The sequence below is a fragment of the Mus caroli genome, chromosome 3, assembly GCF_900094665.2.
Source record: "Mus caroli chromosome 3, CAROLI_EIJ_v1.1, whole genome shotgun sequence".
Taxonomy (NCBI): domain Eukaryota; kingdom Metazoa; phylum Chordata; class Mammalia; order Rodentia; family Muridae; genus Mus; species Mus caroli.
This window is the reverse complement of record NC_034572.1, coordinates 30,403,139-30,413,349: the sequence shown is the minus strand read 5'-3', so window position 1 is coordinate 30,413,349 and position 10,211 is coordinate 30,403,139. Positions and strand designations below refer to the sequence as shown.

Genomic DNA, 10,211 nt, shown 5'->3' with positions numbered 1-10,211 from the left:
AGGAAAAGCCATTACCCTTTTCCCTCTTCCTGCTCCTTTGTCTTTGCTTTCAGTATAATTAGAACTGGTGGGGATTTGGGTACTGATTTATTTAGTTCAAATTATCCCTAAGTACTCTGTTCTAAATGGAATTTCTTCATTAGCTCCCAACACTCAGGCTCTGGGATCTATGTGAAGGGAGATAGATTGTAAAAGCCAGAGGTGGTGAATGGATCCAAGGAAACTGTCTTCCATACACAAGGGACACGGGTGATCTCATAGAGTGCTTTGTTTTGTTTTCTGAGTTGGGGGATAAAGTCTAGTGGGTTGGAAGGTAAATGAGAATCTGGAAGGAGTTACAGAAGAAAGCATGATCAAGATATATTGTATGAAAGAAAAAAATTAACTAAAACTTGCTTAAATTGGTTTTTATTGTTAAATGTGCTTCCTTTTCTGTCAACTGTGGCTGAAATTTTTCTGGATATAGTAGTCTGGCTGGCATCTGTAGGATTTCAGAACTTGTAGAACATCTGTACAGGCCCTGCTGGTTTTCAGAGTCTCCACAGAAAAGTCAGGTCTCAATCTGATGGTCCTGCCTCTATATGTGGGTTAGTCTTTCTCATGCAGCTTTTAATATCTTTTCTTGGTTCTGTTCATTTGTTGTTTTATTATATTTTGTAGTAAGTTTCTCTTCTGGTCTTGTCTATTTAGTGTTCTGTTGTTTCTTGTATCTTGATGGGCATTTCTATCTTTAGATAGGAGAAATTTTCTTCTATTATTTCATTAAAAACATTTTCTGTGATTTCAACCTAGGTTTCTTCTCCTTCCCCTGTATCTATTATTCATAAGTTTAGTCTTTGCACAGTATCCTAGACTCTCTTAATGTTTTGTGCCTGGGATTTTTTTTAATGATTTAACATTTTCTTTGACTAAGCTATTCATTTCCTTCTTAGTGTTATGAACCAAAATTTTCTCTTCTACATCTCAATCTGTTGGTAAAGCTGACATCAGAGGTTCTGTTTGACCTCTTCAGGTTTTTATTCTCAGTTTCCTTTCAGTTTAGTTTTTCTTTAGTGATTCTATTTCCTTGTTAAATTCTGATTTCATATCTTGAATTGTTTCATTCAACCATTTGCATTTTCATGGTCTTCAATGACACATTATTCACATATTCTTTAAGGTCCTTGAGTATACTCATTGAAGTTCTTGTTTTCTGCTTCAGCTAAATTGCTTTCCTTTGGGCCTATTTCAATAGGGTTGCTGGCTTCTGAGGAGGCTCACTGTCTTTGTTGTTTATATCGGTGTTTTGTGCTGGAATCTAGGTATCTGGAGTTAGGACATTTGAGCTGTTTCTTGCTGTATGTACGTGGTCTCATTTTTGTTCCATGGATGATCAGACCTTTGGTTTCTGTCCCCTACTCTGGGTCCTAGCCACGTATGATGGCTGTGGGGATCCATGGTAGTGAGCATTTCTGCTGTTCAATGGGTGTCACCAAGGAATGAAAGAAAGACTAAAAAGCCAGTGGGGAAGAACTAAGGGGACCCTAGGTCTGCACCAATAGGCAGGGCTCTGAGCCAATAGAGATGGGCTTGGAAGAGTGGCTTCTGTGAGCAGGCTGTACAGGACTAACAGGAAATTTGAATAGACTCCCGATGGAGCAAAGGGAAGATAATAAGGGTCACCTACCCAGTCCCAGCCTTCTGTGGCCACTGGGGGTCTCTGGCAGAGAGGGGTTTTGTGGGTCAGGAACTGTCAAAGGAATGGAGATGGGATAGAAAGAAAGGGTGAAAAGGCGGTTGGGAAGATTTAGGGGGCCCTGGTTCTGTACAAAGAGGCTGAGTGACTGAAAATAGTCCTACTAATTGCTTCCATGTGTTGCCAGCTGTGGTAATATATAAATTCTCTGTGGTATGCCATTGGCTTAGTCACTTCAACATGATATGTTAACCATTCCTTTTTTTTTTTTTTCCGTGTTGTAGTCTTGATATAGGAGCATCATCAAGATTTTAGGTCTATTTTGAGACATAAAACAGACCCAAGAATCTTCAGCAGAATAATGGTCTGTTGAACTATTGGCCCTGTGAGTTATTTAATGATCTGAATATTATCTGAAAAGCTACTTTCCAGTATATAGCTAACATACAGTATACTTTATTCATGACAAGAATATCCACACTTCATTAGACTCTTAAGTTCAATATTTTAAAAATGACTTTCATATCAAAAGAACCTATTAACATTTGCAATGTTCATGAGAGTTTATTTTTATTAGGAAGGGTATTAATAGTTATCAGAGAATAAAATAATATCTCAGAGCCCACAGGTTTTCTAACTTGTGAATCTGTAGCAATTCATGGCAGACAAAATAAATGTCGTGATCAAGGGAGTGGTTGGTGTGTGTGCTTCGCCTGTGTAGCCAAATGATTGCTGGGTCCCATCCTGGGGGCTCTTTCCCCAGCCCACAAACTTGACAGAAACACCTCAGGACTTTGTGTTCCCCTGCTTGTTTCTGTACCTTCCCCCCTTTTAGCACACAATGTCACCTCTTACCTTTCTTGTCATATGTAAGACATGACACGCTACTTCTTCTGTCTCTACTAATGTAGACAGAGGTATTGGCTTAAGATACATCTCTGTACTCAGAGAGGAAAATGAGTCAGTATTTTCAAAGAACTAATGAGAGAGGAATTTGGCATCACTTCTCTGGAAGATCCAAGATGGAGAACATAGGAGATGCTCAGTGATCGAGACACTCCAGGAGCGTAACATCTTGAATACCAAAGGACACATCAGAGAACCTGCTACCCACAATTCTTCTGGGCTGTGTATTTCACTTCTTTGGGCTTTGTTTTGAGGAGATACATATGGAAGTCTTTGTCTATCCCATGTATACCTATGCAATGCCAGAGGTCCAGGCCCTGGCAACTCTCTAATTAAATACATGACTTGGCCTCCTGCTTCCATTTTAGAAATGGATTTTGTTACTCTTAGGCATATTGTAGGACAGAGAAATAGAAAATATTTTGGGGGCATGTCAGCACGTATGAATCTCCCAATCAGAAGGGAACTAATGTACCTAGAGTCTGCTCATGTCAGTGTTTCAGAGGAGTTGCCCTGGAATGGTCGCTCCATCTGTGGTTTGGCCCCTCTCCCAAGCCCAATTCTATCTACTATTAGGTTGAGAATTTTGTTCAATTAGAGACTTATTCTTTTAAAGAGCATCTGAATGTTTTAATCCTTCTTTACAGGTTACCTAGACCACATTTAATTAAGAAAACTGTAGAAAGGTAGGAACTGTCACAAGTGGAAGACAGTTGGTAACACATATCAATTTCCAGAGTCCTGCTTTGCAGGGTGTCTGAATGCACTGCTCAGGGTCTCTGCTCAAACTTTCTGGAATGACAACTTTTAGTCCACAGGTCACTTTTCCCCATATTTCTTTGTAAACTCTTCAGCATTCTTACAGAAGTTTTTTACGGCCCTTTGAGTGTTCATCAGCTAGGCCAGCCCAGAGTGGGTGCTCAGGCTGGGGGCCATTCACCAGTGCTATGAGGGACTGAATTACTTGGTCAGTCTTGGTGGCCAGCTTCTAGTTTTCAGCCCTAATCACTGGCAGACAGACCTGCCCCTTCTCATCAATGTTAGTGTGGTAGATCTTTGTTTTAATTGTGATCTTGGGGAATTTGAATGGATACTCAGCTGGAAAGTTGACTTCAATTCTGAAGGCTCCTTTATCATATGGAGGGCTGTCAGGAACAATAAGCCCTTGCCAAGTCAATAAATTAGCGTCATCAACCTGGATGCTTCAAGCTCCTTCATCAGCCTCCTGCTAGCCGACATCTTGGATCTGGTGCTGCTCTGTTCAGTGTATTTTGATCACATACACACCTGCCCCAACTGCTCTCAGATCCAGCCTCCCTTCCCTCTTTGCTCAACTGTGTCATTTTCTTTTATTTAAACTGGTAAAATGCAGTTGAATCTGGTCATATATGCTTGGATATGTGGCCTTCCATTAAATCACTATTAACCTGCCAGAGCCACACTCTGCCCCAGCAGCTGTCAGTAGCCAGTTGCCTTAGCTCCTTAGCTAAGGGTGATACCCCCCACCTACTTCTCTGTATGTGAAGATTTTTTTTCTGTCTTGAGCGTGCACAGGTCTTGAGCATGCTATCTCAACTGCTATGCTGTGTCTGAAAAAGACTGCTTATTTGTAGTCATCCACTACTTTTAGCTTTTAAAAAATACTTCTGTCCCTTCTTCTGCAATGATCCTTCAGCCTTGGGGGAAGGGAGTTTGACATAACTGTCCTGTTTAGGACTGGGATTTGTGTATCCTCAATCCTCATCGGACATGATTCCTTTATAGTAGTTGGCAACCGTCCTAGTTAGAGTTACTATTTCTATGATGAAATATTGTGACCAAAGCAAGTTTAAGAGAAAGGTATTTATTAGGTTTATACTTCCATATCACTGTTCATCATCAAAGGAAATCCAGGCAAGAACTCAAGCAGGGCAGGGACGTGGCGGTAGGAGCTGATACAGAGGCCATAGAGGAGTGGTGCTTACTGACTTGCTCCTTATGGCTCCCTCAGCCTGCTTTCTTATAGAACCCAGGACCATAAGCTTAGGGTTGGCCTTACCCACAATGGACTGCACCCTCCTCCATCAATCACTAATTAAGAAACTGTCCTACAGGTTCGCTCCAGCCCAGTCTTGTTGGCGAATTTTGTTAACTGAAGTTCCTTTCCTGCTTATGACTCTCATGCGTCAAGTTGATATAAAACTAGACAGCTCAGTGACTAAAGTAAAGATGCGGTGGTGGCTATTTTTGTTTTTCAACTTGACTACACCTGGAATGAGCTAAAGGCTCAAGCAGTTGGGTACACCTGTGGTTTACTTAACCGGAAAGCTTTCCATCAGAAGACCCACCTGAATCTGGACCACACTTCCTCTTGGCAGCCTGTATAAAGGACATGGAAGAAGGAAATTCCTGCCCTTTGTCTGCTTGCCCTCACTCTCCCTGGCAAGTTTATTACTTCATTGATATCAGAGCTGATTTCTTTGGTATTCTGACTTGCACTGAAGACCCACTGAGACATCCAGCCTCATGGACTGAGCAACTACTGGATTCTTGCACTTTCAGTTGAGAGACAGCCATTGCTGGAATATTCAGACTGCAGCCTGTAAGCCATTCTAATAAATCCCATATTGTGGGAAAACTCTGCTAGTTAAGGTTGAAGTCCACCATTAACCAAATAGTTTTCTGGGGCTCCATGTGGAATAGAAGATCACATTATTATCAGAGCTTCTCCTTCTCTGACCTTTTCTGAGGAATTCAACCCCCCACCCCCAAACACACACACCCACTTGCAGAATGTCACGTAGCCTCAGTTAGATTACAGGTTCAACTTCCTTTCTCCTGGTAAGAACCTGTTCACCTAGCATCTGAGATTCCTGAAATACTTCCCCATGCTAATGAGGCATTCCGGTACCCTAAGCCTTCAGCCAATTATCTTTGCTCATCCTGCATGTCCCTACCCCTAGTCCCCCAAATTATATAAGCCTTGAATCACCCCAAGTAACATTGACCTGATCCCCCAAAGCTGGTCCTAGTGTACATAGTCACACTGTACATACTCACAGGGCTTCTGGATCCCCCAGTTGTCATCTCTGCTCCCATTGAGCTTGTGGACTGTATTGGCCGATGGTCCCTGAGGGCAACAGAGCCTCACCATATATATTCATTCTATCAGTTCTGCTGCTCTAAAGAACCCTACTACAGACCCATTCCCTGATGGTCTCTGGCCTGCCAGACCCCTAGGAAATGACACTGAGAATTTTTATTAATTTTGAAAGCTTGGCCTTAGCTTACTTAAGCTTGCCCCCAATTAGCTCTTATACTTAAATTGACCCATACTAATCTGCCATGTGGTGCTTTTTCTCCTGAGTAGTGGCACTTGCTTCTCCCTCTGCGTCTGACTAGCAAATCTCATGCCTCGGAGTCTTTCCCAGAGTTCCTAACACTTCCTGGAAGTCCCACCTATTCTTCCCTGTTTTGCTAAAGGCCTTGAAGCTCTTTATTAAACCAATCAGAAGGTGATGGATAAGATGTTTACAAAACACTGAGACAGGTGGTGCTTTATAAAAATAACAATAGCAAAGTCTAGCCTGTAATTAGATCTCTGCTGGTACAGAAATCAGCTTTAGAATAATACAAAGACAAGTTTTACACAGTACATAAAAAGATCTCTTCAACACAGACCTACAACTGTTCAAAGTACAGAGAGTAAGAGATTGCAAAATGTCTCCTTTTCTGTACTAAGAATTTCAATTTACGTTTTTACACAATGGAAATTGGGCATAAGGGATAGAATTTCTTCTGTCTGAATATACCATTTGCTGTCAATGATACCTTCCATTTCATGATTTAAACCTCCTCCATCTCCCACAACTCTTCCTTTATTTGAAAGGCTGAGGATCACCTCAAACCAGCCCTTGGCATCCCTTAGCAACACGTCATCAATTTAAGAGAGGTGAAGATGGCAGTCTGCACAGGTGTTCCTTCAGAACTGCTCTGGTGCCTTGGGAGTGTGGGATAAGATTAAATTACAAGTCAAATTAACGCGGTAATTTTAAATTCATCTCATCTATAGGAAGTAGGATCCTAGAAGGATACCACATGCAGTTTCCTGAGAGTGGAAGAGCATGTCCTAGTCTAGGAAATGTAGGCAGACTGCACTGGAAGTACCAGGGTTGGGCTGCCAAAGGCTTGTGTTTGGAAACTCATCTCTCCTCCTATGGCCTTCACCATCCCTGCCTGTGAAGTGAAACTTTCTATTGCAAGAGTTTCTGAGGTTCTACCAAAGGTTGCTCATTCACCAACAAATAGTTAAGGACCGGACACTAGGAATGAACTGGGAGACAGGGTTTTTGATCTCTTTCCACCTGTGCAGCAGCTTTATACCTGGCCGTGTTTCTGTAGAAGAAAGAAACACACATAGCACACACACACACTCTCACACACACACACTCTCTCTCTCTCACACACACACACACACACACACACACGTGCACTCTCTCACACACACACACACACACTCTCTCACACGCACTCTCTCTTTCACACACACACTCTCTCTCACACACACCCTCTCTCTCTCTCACACACACACATGCACTCTCTCACACACATACACTCTTTCACACACACACACACACACACACACACACTCTCTATCTCACACACACTCTCTCACACACACTCTCACACACACTCTCACACATACTCTCACACACACACTCTCTCTATCTCACACACATCCTCTCTCTCTCACACACACACATGCTCTCTCTATCTCACACATACACTCTCTTTTACTCTCTCTCTCACACACACACTCTATCTCTCTCTCACACACACTCTCACACACATACACTCTTTCACACACACACTCTCTATCTCACACACACACACACTCTCTCTCTCTCACACACACTCTCTCTCTCTCACACACTCTATCTCACACACACACTCACACACACACACACACTCTTTCTCTCTCTATCTCACACACACTCTCTCTCTCTCACACACACACACACACTCTCTCACACACACACACTCTCTCTCTCTCTCTCACACACACTCACACACACATACACTCTTTCACACTCTCTCTCACACACACACACTCACACACACACTATCTCACACACACTCTACACACACACACTCTCTCTCACACACACTCTCTCTCTCACACACACACACACACTCTCTCTCACTCTCTCTCTCTCACACACACACACATGAGAGAGAGAAAATTTTTAATGAATTGATAAATTAAATTAAAAAATAAATGTTATTGATCAATATTTGGTTTTGGTGATGTGGTTTAAGGATGGAGAGTAGATTATTGTGGCCACATTTTTCTCTTTTGACTGTGTCATCATTACGTGATGATATGGATAAACATTCTTTAAAATAAAATAGTTGAAAACTCTTCTTATCTTAGCCTCATTAAATTAAAAAAAAACAAAACAAATTCTTTTCAGGGAATCCACTTGCTAGAGTCTTCCTACTTTGGCTGTATTGTACTTAAGCAGTAGGTTTACATTTTTGAGTGCCAGTGTGTGTTATTGTCCTACACAAACAACCATGCTTAAAGCTTAATGAAGTAGGAAAGGCATTCAGGAAGAGCTAGAGCCAACATCTTGTGCATTTGAACCTGTCTGTTCTGCCGGTGACCCATAGAGTAAAGAGTTGTGTCAGCTGATCCCATAGCTGGCCAGTGCTGACAGACAAATGCCTTGTGCTGGGCTGGGAGGGAGTGCCACAGACACTCTGGTCAGCACGGTGGCACACAGTTCCTGTGGGGTCCCGTGAGTTCCTTTCTTCCCTTCTTCTTCTTCCTCTTCTTCTTCCTCTTCTTCTTCTTCCTCTTCCTCTTCTTCTTCTTCTTCTTCTTCTTCTTCTTCTTCTTCTTCTTCTTCTTCTTCTTCTTCTTCTTCTTCTTCTTCTTCTTCTTCTGCCATTTCGTGGAGCTGCAAAAATGCATCTTATTGTAAACACCATACACATTTTAAGACTATAAATTATTTTGTTTTGAGAAGGTATATTTTAAAACCACTTGGACACATATTTTCCAATGATGATAATTAGCTGATTAATAATATCACAGCCATCAAAAAAGATAGCATGTTTTCAAAACCATGCAACAATAGAACACCTAATTATTGGAACACCTAATAATTATAACCTTGTAGATGCAAAGGAAGAAATGTTTTCAACTGTAAACACAAATACGGAAAACCAAACCAAACTTCATCGGCCTAGCGCTGCCTGCTTCTGTGAATAGGAGGCCAGGAAGCAGCTGCTCTGCATGAGGAATTGTCTTGGGGTCACAGAGGCCCTTTTCTAATACTGCCCTTTTCAAAAGCCTAAGATCTACACATTTTGAGAATTTTCCATGTTTTATTAGAATCCTCACATTTCGGCTGCCAAACAATGAGAGTTACCAGGTAACCAGTGTGATCAGTGTAAAGATAGATCCTCAGCCCCTCACTGTGATCTCCCCTAAAACCAAAGAAACTTCCACAGGCCAAAGAGGTACAGAGATGCCCTGATGGTGACCAAGGAATGTGATTTCTCTAGGTGAGAAAGCCTTGAAAATGGCTCGGAGAACTACCGCCACCTCTCGGAGGGTCTAGAATTTTAGGGATCATCTATGCAGAAAGTGATGCACAGAATCCTGCATTTATTGTCAGTCAATCATCTTTGGCACATCTAAGAGTTACGAAGCTTTTATTGCCATTCCACATCCCAAATGTCTTTCTAAGAACACCAAGAATCAAGTTCTATCTGCTTAGTAGATACAAATAAATTCTTTGCTATTGTAAAATAAAGAAACTTGTTGGGACTTCCTGTACGTTTGGTGTATTGGTAATTATCTAAGGATGTTTTTTCTCAACAATGGGGCTTTTGTTGTTGTTTTTCTCCTTGGTGAGAGGGTACAATTTTAAAGCAGGTTGGATGTAGATGGCAAAAAATGTCAGCTTGAAAAACATTTTATTATGAAAAGTGAAGTTCCAGTTTCCTTGTGAGATGGCTGGTTTTACAAGGTGCACAAAGAGGCTAGGAAAATATTCTTTCCTCCCTTCTAATTACACTGTGACGGGCCTTGGGAAGTGTGGGATACAATAATTATCTACTGAACACAGGGCATGATTTATGTGTAAATCCAAAGGAGACTCACTTGGAATTCTTGCCTCAATTGCACTGTGGTTTTTCAGTCTTGTTGCTGCCATCTGTACACACACACCCCTTCCACCTGACTCCATAGCCGGAGCCTGATATAGTGCTATCTAATCTATTTGGGGGAAATCTCCTGGGAATACGCTTTTAGACTGAGTGCCTTAGGATTCGAGAAAGGTCCTTTGAGGGGACAGAGGAAAGACACTTGAGGTGAGATTCCCATAGATGCTAATAAGATGTGGAGGTAGAGGGACCGTGGGTACCAAGAGATCCATCGGAGGGGTGTGTGATGTAGGTGCAGAGGAACAAGGTGAGGGGCTGGGAATGCATGCGATGGGATTCTTCTCATGATGCTTGTGCTTAGATGTTTGTTATTCACTTGATGTTCATGTTCTTCTAGAATTCATGCCGAAACCTAGTTTCATTGTGGTGGGGCTAAGAGGTGAGGTCTAGGTATTCACGAAGGGATCTGGCAGCT

General features: G+C 41.9%; 1 pseudogene; it reads right to left on the bottom strand.

Moving 5' to 3' along the window:
* Nucleotides 1–3,388: 3,388 nt before the first annotated feature.
* On the bottom strand, nt 3,389–3,820 carry LOC110291782 (annotated as a pseudogene).
* Nucleotides 3,821–10,211: the final 6,391 nt, after the last annotated feature.